The 11,619-nt window shown below is 36.3% G+C and overlaps 1 protein-coding gene across 1 annotated transcript in view; it reads left to right on the top strand.

Moving 5' to 3' along the window:
• Positions 1–4,063: 4,063 nt before the first annotated feature.
• Positions 4,064–11,619, top strand: part of LOC118916508 (amine sulfotransferase-like) — a 59,574-nt gene continuing 52,018 nt past the window's right edge. Inside the window, exon 1 of the mRNA XM_036893566.2 lies at positions 4,064–4,083. The gene's annotated coding sequence lies outside the window, so the exon portion shown is untranslated. The remainder of the gene's footprint in view (positions 4,084–11,619) is intronic.

Genomic DNA, 11,619 nt, shown 5'->3' with positions numbered 1-11,619 from the left:
TCACAGTGTAAGAACTTGTTCGTTATACTTCAGAAGATTGGAGACTGTTGAGAATTAGGCTTGGGGTTGATTAATGATTGTGCATTGAGCCCCTATACAGAATGTTATTGTTGTTAACAACTATTTGATCAATAAATATGAGAGATGCCTTCTCAAAAAAAAAAAGTTTAATGGAAGAAACTGAAGACAACATCAATAAATGGAAAGCTATTCCATGCTCACGTATACAAAGAATTTTTATGGTTAAAATAGCCACATTGCCTAAAGTAATACAGTTTCAAAGCTAACGGTCTCTATAAAAATGACAGTGGCATTTTCCAAAGAACTAGAGCAAATAACCTCAAACTTTGCATGCAACCACGCACACACAAACACACACACAAAACCTGACGTGTCTAAGTAACCTTTAAGAAGACAAAGCTGTGTCATCACTCTCCTTGATTTCAAACTGTACTACAAAGCTACAGTAATCCAAACATTAATGTAATGGCGCAGCAAGATAAACAGACCAATAGAGCAAAATAGAGAGCAAACAGACCTATGACTGTAAGTTCAAATAATCTATGACAAAGGAGGCAAGAATATACAGTTGGGAAAAGACAGCCTCCTCAATAAGTGGAGTTTGGAAAATTAGACAGTTACATGAAAAAAAATGACTCTGCATCATCGTCTTATACCACACACAAGAATAAACTCAAAATAGGTTCAAGACCTACATTTGAGACCTGAAACCTTGAAGAAAACTTAGGCAATAAACTCATGAATATCAGCATTAGTAATGCTATCCTAGATAGAACTCCACAGACAAGGGTAACAAAAGCAAAAAAGAAATAAGGGGACCTACAGCAAACTATAAAACTTTTCCACATCAAAGGAAGGCATTGACAAAACAGAAAGGCAACCTACCATGTGGGAGAGTACCTCTGCAAAGGATATATCTGATAAGGGGCTAAGATACAAAACATATAAATAACTCATGCAAAGCAACACAGAAAAGATAACGAATTGATTAAAAAATGGGCAGAGGTCCTGAACAGCAATTTTTCTGAAGAAGACCAGCAGATGGACAACAGACACATGAAAAGATGCTCAATATCACCAATTATCAAGGAAATGCAAATCAAAACCTCAATGAAAAACAGAGATATGCACCATGTGCAAGTATGATTTATCCCTGAGATAGAAGGATTGTTCAACATATGCAAATTAATAAACACAACATTTCACATCAAAGGAATGGAAGATAATTTTCACATGATCATCTTAATAGATGCAGAGAAATCATTTGTTAAAACACAACATCAAATCATTTCATGATGAAAACCCTTGACAGATTGGGTATAGAAGAAACATATCTCAGCTTAATAAAGGCTAAATACGACAAACTCTCAGTTAACATCAAATCAAAGGGGAAAGGTTGACTTTTTTCTGGAACATCCAGAGGAAAACAAGAATGCCCACTCCCGCACTCCTATTTAGTATAGGGTCAGATGACTCTATAGAGCAGTTAGGGATGTCAAAGTAATAAGAGACATACAAGTCAGAAAAGAAGAATTAGAATCTTTATTTGCAAAGGATATGATTTTATATACAGTGAATCGCAGGGAGCCTAGCAAAAATCGTGGGACCTAATCAACAATCTCAGTATAGTTAGGGGATACAGAATCAATATGGAGAAATTAGTTTCAATTACTTACACTACATGATGAACCACCAAAGAAGAAATAAAGAAAACTCTTTTCTCAACAATAGCATAAAAAGCTTTAAAATAATTAGGAATAAATTTGGCTAAGAAAGTGAATGATTTGTACAGTGAAAATGATAAGATTTTGCTGAAAGTAACCAAGGTCACAAACAAATCAAAAGATAGCCCATGTTCCTGAATCAAGAAAATTTAATAAAGCTAAAATATTCACATTACCCAAAGGCACCTCCAGTTTCAACATAATTCCCATCAAAATACCACAGGCATTCTCTATAGAAATAGAAAACACAATCCTAAATTTTCTGTTTCAAAATTTTGTGATAGGTCCAAGTAAGGGTCTAGTCATGTGTAACCTACTTGCTTGCAGAGCACCACGGATATGTAGATGGATCTTCATCAAATCTGGGAAATTTTTGGCCATCGGGTTTCCAAATTCTTTTCCACCTTGTTCTCTCGTCAGTAAGTTTAATGTTTCCCTGGATCTCCGAGGTTCTGTTCATTTTCCTTCATTGGTTTGTCCTTATGCTGCCACATGGAATAATCTCTACTGACACAGACTCACATTCCCTGAGTTTTTTTCTGCCAGATCAAAATGGCTGTGGAGGTGTTTTCATGACTCATCAAATAGAACATATTTTCCATAACTACTTTGTTTGCTAAATCCAGCACTGGGTCCTCTAAATTAGTTTTTGTTAATTGAACTTTTGCCTTATTCTGTGTCATAAATTCTACTTTCTTGGCCTATGTCATATTTTTTTGGAAACTACATGTTTAGGTAATGTTATAGCAGCTCAGAAATCTTATCTCTTCCTGAAGGTGGTTATTTTTTATATTAAAAATTTTTTTTCATAGCTTGTTTTAGTAGTATGAAATCTTCTTCCTGAGGAATATGCAGACTTGTTCAAGACTCCCCTAAAAGTTTCATTTAAAAATGGTGTTTTCTATATTGACATCTGGATAAGAATACATTAGCCCTCAGTTAAATCAAAACCTGCAGTGACTAAGATTTCCATCTTTGCACTCTTACACATTTGGCAAATATTAAAAAAATTTCAATAACCATAAGTCTAGTTTATTTTGCACAAGTTATTCATTTACTAAGGAAGTCACAATTATTTTTTTCCAAGCCATTAACAACCTTTATTTTTTTAATGGAATTATTTTTTGACTCAAATTACCAAGAGAAATATGGAGTATGAATAATTATAAGGGTGAATTTGTATCACATGAAAGACTTATTTTCTTAGCAGTTAAAATTTCTCCAATAAACGGGATTGAAGCCTGCCTTTGAAATGATTGTTTATTTAATGAGATACAGTGATAGGAAAAATGTATCCATGAATTCCAAAGGTACTAAGAGTTGTTTCAAGTAGGAAATGCAAGCTGGCTTTGCCTGGGGCTGTGTTCCTGAATAGAAGGAGAGGAAGTGTGCCAAGAATGACTTGAGTTGTTTCTAAATAAGATAGTGTGTCCAGTGTAAAGTCAGCAGATGCAGAAGAGTCATGAATTATCTTACTATATTGGAAGAAGTACCTGGCATTGAAGAGGCACAAACAATTGAAGAGAAGCTACAGATAAAGTCAATAACCCTGGTGAATGAATATAGAGGGAATTTGAGTAGGCCTTAGAATATTTACCCTTCTGGCCATCCATTTTGAAGACAAACTGACTGGGTAGAGCGTGTAATCCATGAATACAAACAGTATCAGAAGAATCAGCCCAGGACCTCTCTTTGTGTATGATAAAGAGATATGAACATCTTAGTAATACCTGCCCAGTGAGTGGGATGATGGCAGATAAAAGGTGACTGTTAGTTATGTGAGTATTACACTTTTTTGAAAATCACAGAAATTGAGTAAGGGCCTAATCTTTCAAATTATATCAATTAAAAACCCCCTTGTATGGCTTTTATCTCTTAATGTTTCAGTTTGTCACATTATACCAATTCTCAACTGGTCATGGAAATAATACCAATATTTAACTGTCCCAATAGGTGTGACTTTGAAGGAGAAGAACCTTGTTCGATTGTGCTGGTAACTGACAGATGATGCAAGAGGGTTATAAATGGGACAGCAGGTAAAAACATCCTTCCTTTCTGGAGTTATTCCTAAACAGTGATTTTGAACTCTGCCCAGCAGCCCTGAGTAGTTTTGATTTGGTTGAATTATTTACCATTCACTATTTGTGGTAAATGGAAAATGTGCTGGAAAATGGAAAAGTCAGCATGTGCTTAATCCCACTCTTGAGTGAATTATTGATTCCAGGAACATTTTTAATTGGTTAGTCATTCAATCTCTGTGGCATATTTAGTCTTCGTCTTTTATCTTTTACACCTGTGGCCACAGAATTGTTCTTCTTACATGCATTTATATCAGACGGTAACTCATTATTTAAGCTACGTCCTCAGGTGAGTTGTTTCATTTTTGTATAGGGGCAGAAAACGTTTCCCTTCTTTCCTTTTATAGTCTTTGGCCACTTCTGTAATTCAGTTTATAGAAGTAAGATAAACAAGAGAAAAAGCAATCTTAAATACCTATAAAGAGGAGTATCTCAAAGGCACAAATCTTTAAAAACCTTCAGGCAATATACACAGGCTGATATAACACCTGAGCTAAGTAACGGGCTTAGGGCTCTGGAGCTTCAATAGGGAGGATGATCATTTACGTGATGAAAAGGAGAAATGTTTGGATAACATGTTTCTCCTGTCATGCACATTAGTCTTTTGGATATTAAAAGTACCTTTGGCAATAGCTCTTTGCCTGGTACAGGTCTTCTATCAAACTTCATTTATGCAATAAGCAAGAGGAAAAAGCTTCTCCTGAGTCTGGTGGGTCTTAAATTGCCTTCAGCTCCAAATAATTTACATCCTGGGGTGATGTCCTGTGTTCCTGCCCAGTCCCACCTAGGCAACTTCCCCAAGAAGTTTCTTGGTTCCAAATTTGGGTTGTTACATTCCTGCATCTCGTGGAGCTAGTCTCAGCCCTCACAATAGATCAGTTCAGTTGAACTCATTAAAGGAGGCGGTGATGCAGTTCAGCTCCCAGAATTAGGCTTATACTGTGTAGGCCATTGGGTATTTAATCAGAGCCATTTCTATGAACACTAAAGAAAAGCAATGAATAATCAGAGGAGCAGTCTTTAATCACAGTTTCTCAGGTGAAGGCAGGAGGCTGAGAAGACTTTTTACACATCTGGCTTGAAACATATTCAGAAGTGATGATGGCAGCCAGTGGCAATATGATAAATATTTCTGGTTCAAAGATTGAATGCCTTTGCAGATGTTTCTGAGAGGCTACATAGCAACAGGCATGGTCCACAGATGAGCTACTGTGGTAAATTATCTGATACTCAAACCATGATGTCCAATTTAACATGCATGTCTTCTGAAAAAGGGAGGATTTAGTTCCCAGTGATTCCACATCAGTATGTTTGAGAAAATTGGAAGCGTTAGCTTGGAGAGTTATAGTCAATATTGGAGGAAAGTAGAAGAATTTCAAGTGCAGTTCAATTTACAGGTCAAAAAGAAAACCTCAAAGACAATGGACAGGTCTTAAATCTGGTATTCACAAGGCTGTGGTATACATTTTTGCTGAATATAGGTTTTTTCTTTACAGTAACCCCATTTCTAACAGAGATAATCACAGTAAGACCAATTTGTTTGTAACATACATGCAGTCTCCACCTTGACGTGATTATTAACATAAGTGCAGTGGGAATAGATTAACTATAGACTACTTGACAGTTGGCTTTTTGAGAACTATGCCAAAAGGAGTCTGAGTTTAACTCTAAAAAACATCTTGAGGATAGGAAGAAAGCCCAACGCTTGCCATCAGACTTAGCATGCAATACTTCACAACTTGACTTTATTCCACTCTTCTTGAGGTCCCCACATATCCTGAAGTTCCTGGGCCTGCCAGGATGTGACCTTTCTTACTCACCAGAAATGGCTGCTGCGAGTCCTATAAACAAGATAGTAGGAAAATTTTTCCATGGGGTTGTAGTTGGGTCCATAAAGTCCTCCTTAGTTCCATAGAGATGACTGGTCATGAGTGAGTCCATGTGTATCTCTCTCAAATATGCCATTCAAGCCAAAGCCTTGGTTATATCACCCGTGTTTCCAATTGTGTCCTGTCAGGAAGGGAACAGAATCTTACTGAACTTCTACAAGTAAATACATTACTAAGAACGCTCAATGGTCATTGAAAGTTTATAAATTCTAGGGGGGACAGGTAGGGTTATGGAGCAAATGTTTCATCCTATTCCGTATGGAACCCATTACCAAAATGCTGCTTTCTTAACAGAAAACTGAATAGGTTTCCTTAAATATAGAAAAACAACCATTGAAGAGCAAGCAGTGTTTCAAATCAAAAGTCATAGAAATTATAATAATCTTCATTCTATGCAGTTCCATGCAATTATTTCTCATTGATCTTCATCTTTTGTTCGCAGTTTTATGAAGCCATCATTTTCTCTTTTATAGTGCTTTAAATTCTTATCCAGTTCAGTGGCATGATTGGAAAGGTATCAGAAACCCATGGTTGTTAGAATCCTTTGCATTAATCTCATTGAAGACAAGTCCTTTTTGAAAGGATCTGAGCAAAAGAGTAATTCTTTTCTTCGTGGTGTTGTCTGTTGGTCCATTCTTGGGAATCTCATTGCTGTAGGCCATTGAGCCTTCCTACTCTGTTCCATGCGATTATCCATACACTGATCTCTTCTTCAAAAAGAAAGAAAAGCAAAATACTTTAAAATGGGCCTATTTAAAGACCTGAGAATTTAGTATAATGCACATGAAGTTTGACATTTTTGTACTAATACAATTAACATAGTTTTAGTTTCATTTATTTAAAAACACTTCCCAAGTAATTTAATATATCAAATAAGCCTACATATTTTCTCATCTCTCTTTTTATAAGGAGAGAAAAAAATCTTTTGAGATGTTCCAGGGATGCTCTGCAAAATTGTGAAATTACTAGAAGGTTAACAAGACTTCATTTATAATTTAGTTTCTTGGGAATTTAGTAAAAAATATCAAAGGTTTTAAAACACTTAGTAAACTAGGATCATAGGTCACTGTGATACAATACTTTGGTCACTATTTATAACAATAATATATTTAAAAAGCCAATAAATAGGATTCATACTTGTGAGTAAAATTCATTTTTTTAATTTTAAGCCTCAGTTTTCTAAGTTAATCAAAGCATGGTAATGACAACATGAAGCTCAGGAAATTATTTTGCTAAGACCAAAAATCTTTCCTTTGTAGATAGATAGATTAAAAGATAAGGAAAAATGGCTCACAATCTATGAAGAGCAGTCTAATTGTCTAAGAAAACTTTATCCTTTTAGGTGATGAAAGAAAATTAAGTTTTAGTTTCACATAGGCACAACATGATATTAAAGCTTATCTTTCAAACCCTTATAATAACAATTCTATTTTAGCAACTTTGACAGTACAAGGTAAAAGTTTTCTCTATTCCTGATTTTATTTATTCATTTAGCTGTCCTTTGTTTTTCTCTGTCCCATTTAGAAATAATCAGCTGTACCTTAGGAAAAGATTAATTTCATTTCTCCTAAAAAAAACACAGTTGCATATGTCATATATTTTCTTAGCCAAAAACATATCTTCTTTGTATCTTCTTCCATGTGGATGTTTTCCTTACTAATTCTAGTGGTCAGAATTCCATACACTAGTTTGTAACCCCTAGAAATGTTTACTTCAGTTGAAAACCATGAAGAAAGTAATGGTGAGCCCTCCATTCCACCAGAAATGTGTAGATTGGCAAATTTGTGAATATATTTTGTAACATCTAGAGGCATATCCTTTCTCAAAGTACGATTTTGGTTTATGTGGTACAAGACATGTTTTACTGATATATCCAAACATGTTTCTTTTTGAATAAGAAGCTAAAAGTGAATAAACATAGTTCCAATAATTGGTTTATTTTTTCTACTTAGAAATTATCTAGAGATTCAATGAATTTTAGTCATTTAATTTAACAAAACTCTGAGAATGTAAGTTACCATAGAGAATTGGGAAACAAATACACATATCATAAAATGTAATAATTGTTGAACAGTGTACATAGAAATCTTCAGCACATTCACTTTTGTTTACTTAATTCTCTTGTAATTAATCAGCATGTTAAGATTACTAATGAAAATTTCATGAGCCATTGAAGCAATTAGCCATTTTCTTTTGTTATTTTTCATGCTGAAAAAGAGTGTAACAGATAACACGAAATTGGAAATTCCTGTTCTTTTCCTTCCCCTTCCCCCCACTAAAGAGACTGAACTTGGGGGAGGGGTCCTTGAGCCAGGAGAGGCCTGAACCCTGTGAGGAAGTGTAGGGGGAACCCTCTCCCAACCCCATACCCTTCTGAGAGTGGTCAATGTTTACAAGCCTCTGAGCCCCCCAGCCCAGGGACTCCACCCTGTCACTGTCCTTTGCAGCCCATCCAACTTCCTGGGCCATCTGCTCTCCTGCCCTTCCCAATGCAGTGCTGGGTGCAGTGGTCATCCTGTGTCCCCTTGTCTGCCTTGTAGCTGCAGTCTCCCCCTACCCTGTGTGACTTCCCTTTTCTACCCACCCCTGTAAAAACTCCCCTAACTCCCAATAAAACTTAGTGTGTGTTCTCCAGAAAAAAAGCTAGGTACAATGAAAGTGTGCACATAATGTGTAAATCTAAGGTACATTTGTTTTAATTAAACCAACAAATTTCAACTTCAGTTTATTATTTTTTTTATTGATAATTATTTTTTATTGAAGGGTAGCTGACACACAGTATTACATTAGTTTCAGGTGTACAACACAGTGATTCATCATTTATATACATGATAATTCTAGGTACCAGCTATCACCATACCAAGTTGCTACAATATTTTGACTATATTCCTTATGCTATACATTACATCCCAGTTACTTATTTATTTCACAATTAGAAGTGTGTACTTTTTTTGTGTGTGTGAGGGAATCTCTCATATTTATTGATCAAATGGTTGTTAACAACAATAAAATTCTGTATAGGGGAGTCTATGTTCAATGCACAATCATTAATCCAACCCAAGCCTAATTTTCATCAGTCTCCAATCTTCTGAAGCATAACGAACAAGTTCTTACATGGAGAACAAATTCTTACATAGTGAATAAGTTATATGGTGAACAGAACAAGGGCAGTCATCACAGAAACTTTCGGTTTTGCTCATGTGTTATGAACTATAAACAGTCAGTTCAAATATGAATATTCATTTGATTTTTATACCTGATTTATATGTGGATACCACATTTCTTTCTTTATTATTATTATTTTTAATAGAATGCTGAAGTGGTAGGTAGATACAAGATAAAGGTAGAAAACATAGTTTAGTGTTGTAAGAGAGTAAATGTAGATGATCAGGTGTGTGCCTGTAGACTATGTGTTAATCCAAGCTAGACAAGAGCAATAAAACATCCATGTATGCAGAAGATTTCTCTCAGAACAGGGGGGTGAGGTTCTAAGCCTCACCTCTGTTGATCCACAATTTCTCAACTGATGGCCCCCCTGTGACTGTGCCTGTCTTAGGTTGTTCCTCCTTTGAGGAATCTTACCCATCTCTGGCTAAACAGTCATCTTCCGGGGCCATACAGGGAAATGTTAAGTTGGTAAGTGAGAGAGAAGCCTTATTGTTTGAAAAGTTTAGCTTTTTACTTCTTTGAAGATTTATGCTCTGTGGCTTCTATGCACAGCATTTGTTTTGATGTATCTTTAACACTTGGAAGAATTATGATACTCGGTAAATTCAATATGAGGCACGAATTCTATTTAGGAGTTGTAATTAGGAAGGAAGAAGAAAAGCTATAGAAGTAGCAGGTAGAAGAAAACATGGGAAGATTGATTATTTCTTTGACATATCTTCTTGAAGTGTAACTTCAGCATGTATAGGTTTTAAACTACTAATTAAATTGTGCACACACAATAACATAATAGGAGTACAGTTACATAACTAAAGCATACCTGTAATTACCAGCCATCTCCAGTGAAACCAAGAAAACCAGTTAGGCACCTTAGGCATTTGTGAAAACTTATCTATGATATGGTGGATATTGTCCAACTGAACTTGAACAGTCTGGGAGAAATCAGACAAATTAAAACAACCCATTCCTGGGGACTGTTCACATCCCATATGTTGTTTTAGCAGTAAATAGTCTGCAGTTGTAAGATTTTGGAGCACTACAATTTGCACTTCTCCTTATTCTTGGTTGAGTTCCAACAGTATAGATCCAGTCCAATTTGTTGTTTTACTGTATGCACAGGCCAGCTTAGATATCTCCTTCCTCATTCCCATGGCAAGTCCGGGAACTGGTGGGATGAGTGCATCTATACCTGTAGCAGTGTGTGGATATTTGTTGGGGATTTTTGATTATCATCTTCTGGCATGAGTCTTCCAGAGAGTGCTGATGTTGGAAGTTCTTTTTCCTATCGTATCTTAGTTCATTTTCAGGGTAGCCAAATTAGGTTTTGAATCTCTGTATAAACACAAACAGACCCTTTGCAGACACTTTTATATGCCCTTTATACCATTGTGTAGAACTCATTGGAGGTCACCACACAGGAACTGCTTTTTTTGTTGTTGTTATCATTAATCTACACTTATATGACGAATATTATGTTTACTAGGCTCTCCCCTATACCAGGTCCCCCCTATAAACCCCTTTACGGTCACTGTCCATCAGCATAGCAAAATGTTGTAGAATCACTACTTGTCTTTGTGTTGTACAGCCCTCCCCTTCCTCCCACCCCCCCATGCATGCTAATTTTAATACCCCACTTCTTATTCCCCCCCCGCTTATCCCTCCCTACCCACCCATCCTCCCCAGTCCCTTTCCCTTTGGTACCTGTTAGTCCATTCTTGAGTTCTGTTGTTCTGCTGCTGTTTTGTTCCTTCAGGTTTTCCTATGTTCTTATACTCCACAGATGAGTGAAATCATTTGGTATTTCTCTTTCTCCACTTGGCTTGTTTCACTGAGCATAATACCCTCCAGCTCCATCCATGTTGCTGCAAATGATTGGATTTGCCCTTTTCTTATGGCTGAGTAGTATTCCATTGTGTATATGTACCACATCTTCTTTAGCCATTCATCTATCGATGGACATTTAGGTTGATTCCAATTCTTGGCTATTGTAAATAGTGCTGCGATAAACATAGGGGTTCATTGTCTTTCTCAAACTTGGTTGCTGCATTCTTAAGGTAAATTCCTAGGAGTGCAATTCCTGGGTCAAGTGGTAAGCCTGTTTTGGGCATTTTGATGTACCTCCATACTGCTTTCCACAATGGTTGAACTAATTTACATTTCCACCAGCAGTGTAGGAGGGTTCCCCTTTCTCCACAGCCTCGCCAACATTTGTTGTTGTTTGTCTTTTGGATGGCAGCCATCCTTAATGGTATGAGGTGATAACTAATTGTAGTTTTAATTTGCATTTCTCTGATAATTAGCGATGTGGAGCATCTTTTCATGTGTCTGTTGGCCATCTGTATTTCTTTTTTGGAGAACTGTGTGTTCAGTTCCTCTGCCCATTTTTTAATTGGGTTATTTGTATTTTGTTTGTTGACGCATGTGAGCTTTTTATATATTCTGGACGTCTAGCCTTTATCGGATGTGTCATTTTCAAATATATTCTCCCATACTGTAGGGATCCTTTTTGTTCTATTGATGGTGTCTTTTGCTGTACAGAAGCTTTTCAGCTTAATATAGTCCCTCTTGTTCATTTTTGCTGTTGTTTTCCTTGCCCGGGGAGATATGTTCAAGAAGAGGTCACTCATGTTTATGTCTAAGAGGTTTTTGCCTATGTTTTCTTCCAAGAGTTTAATGTTTTCGTGACTTACATTCAGGTCTTTGATCCATTTTGAGTTTACTTTTGTATATGGGGTTAGA

Source organism: Manis pentadactyla, chromosome 12 (assembly GCF_030020395.1).
Source record: "Manis pentadactyla isolate mManPen7 chromosome 12, mManPen7.hap1, whole genome shotgun sequence".
NCBI classification, from domain to species: domain Eukaryota; kingdom Metazoa; phylum Chordata; class Mammalia; order Pholidota; family Manidae; genus Manis; species Manis pentadactyla.
Note: the sequence above shows the minus strand (reverse complement) of the source record. Positions and strands in the feature narration are given on the sequence as shown.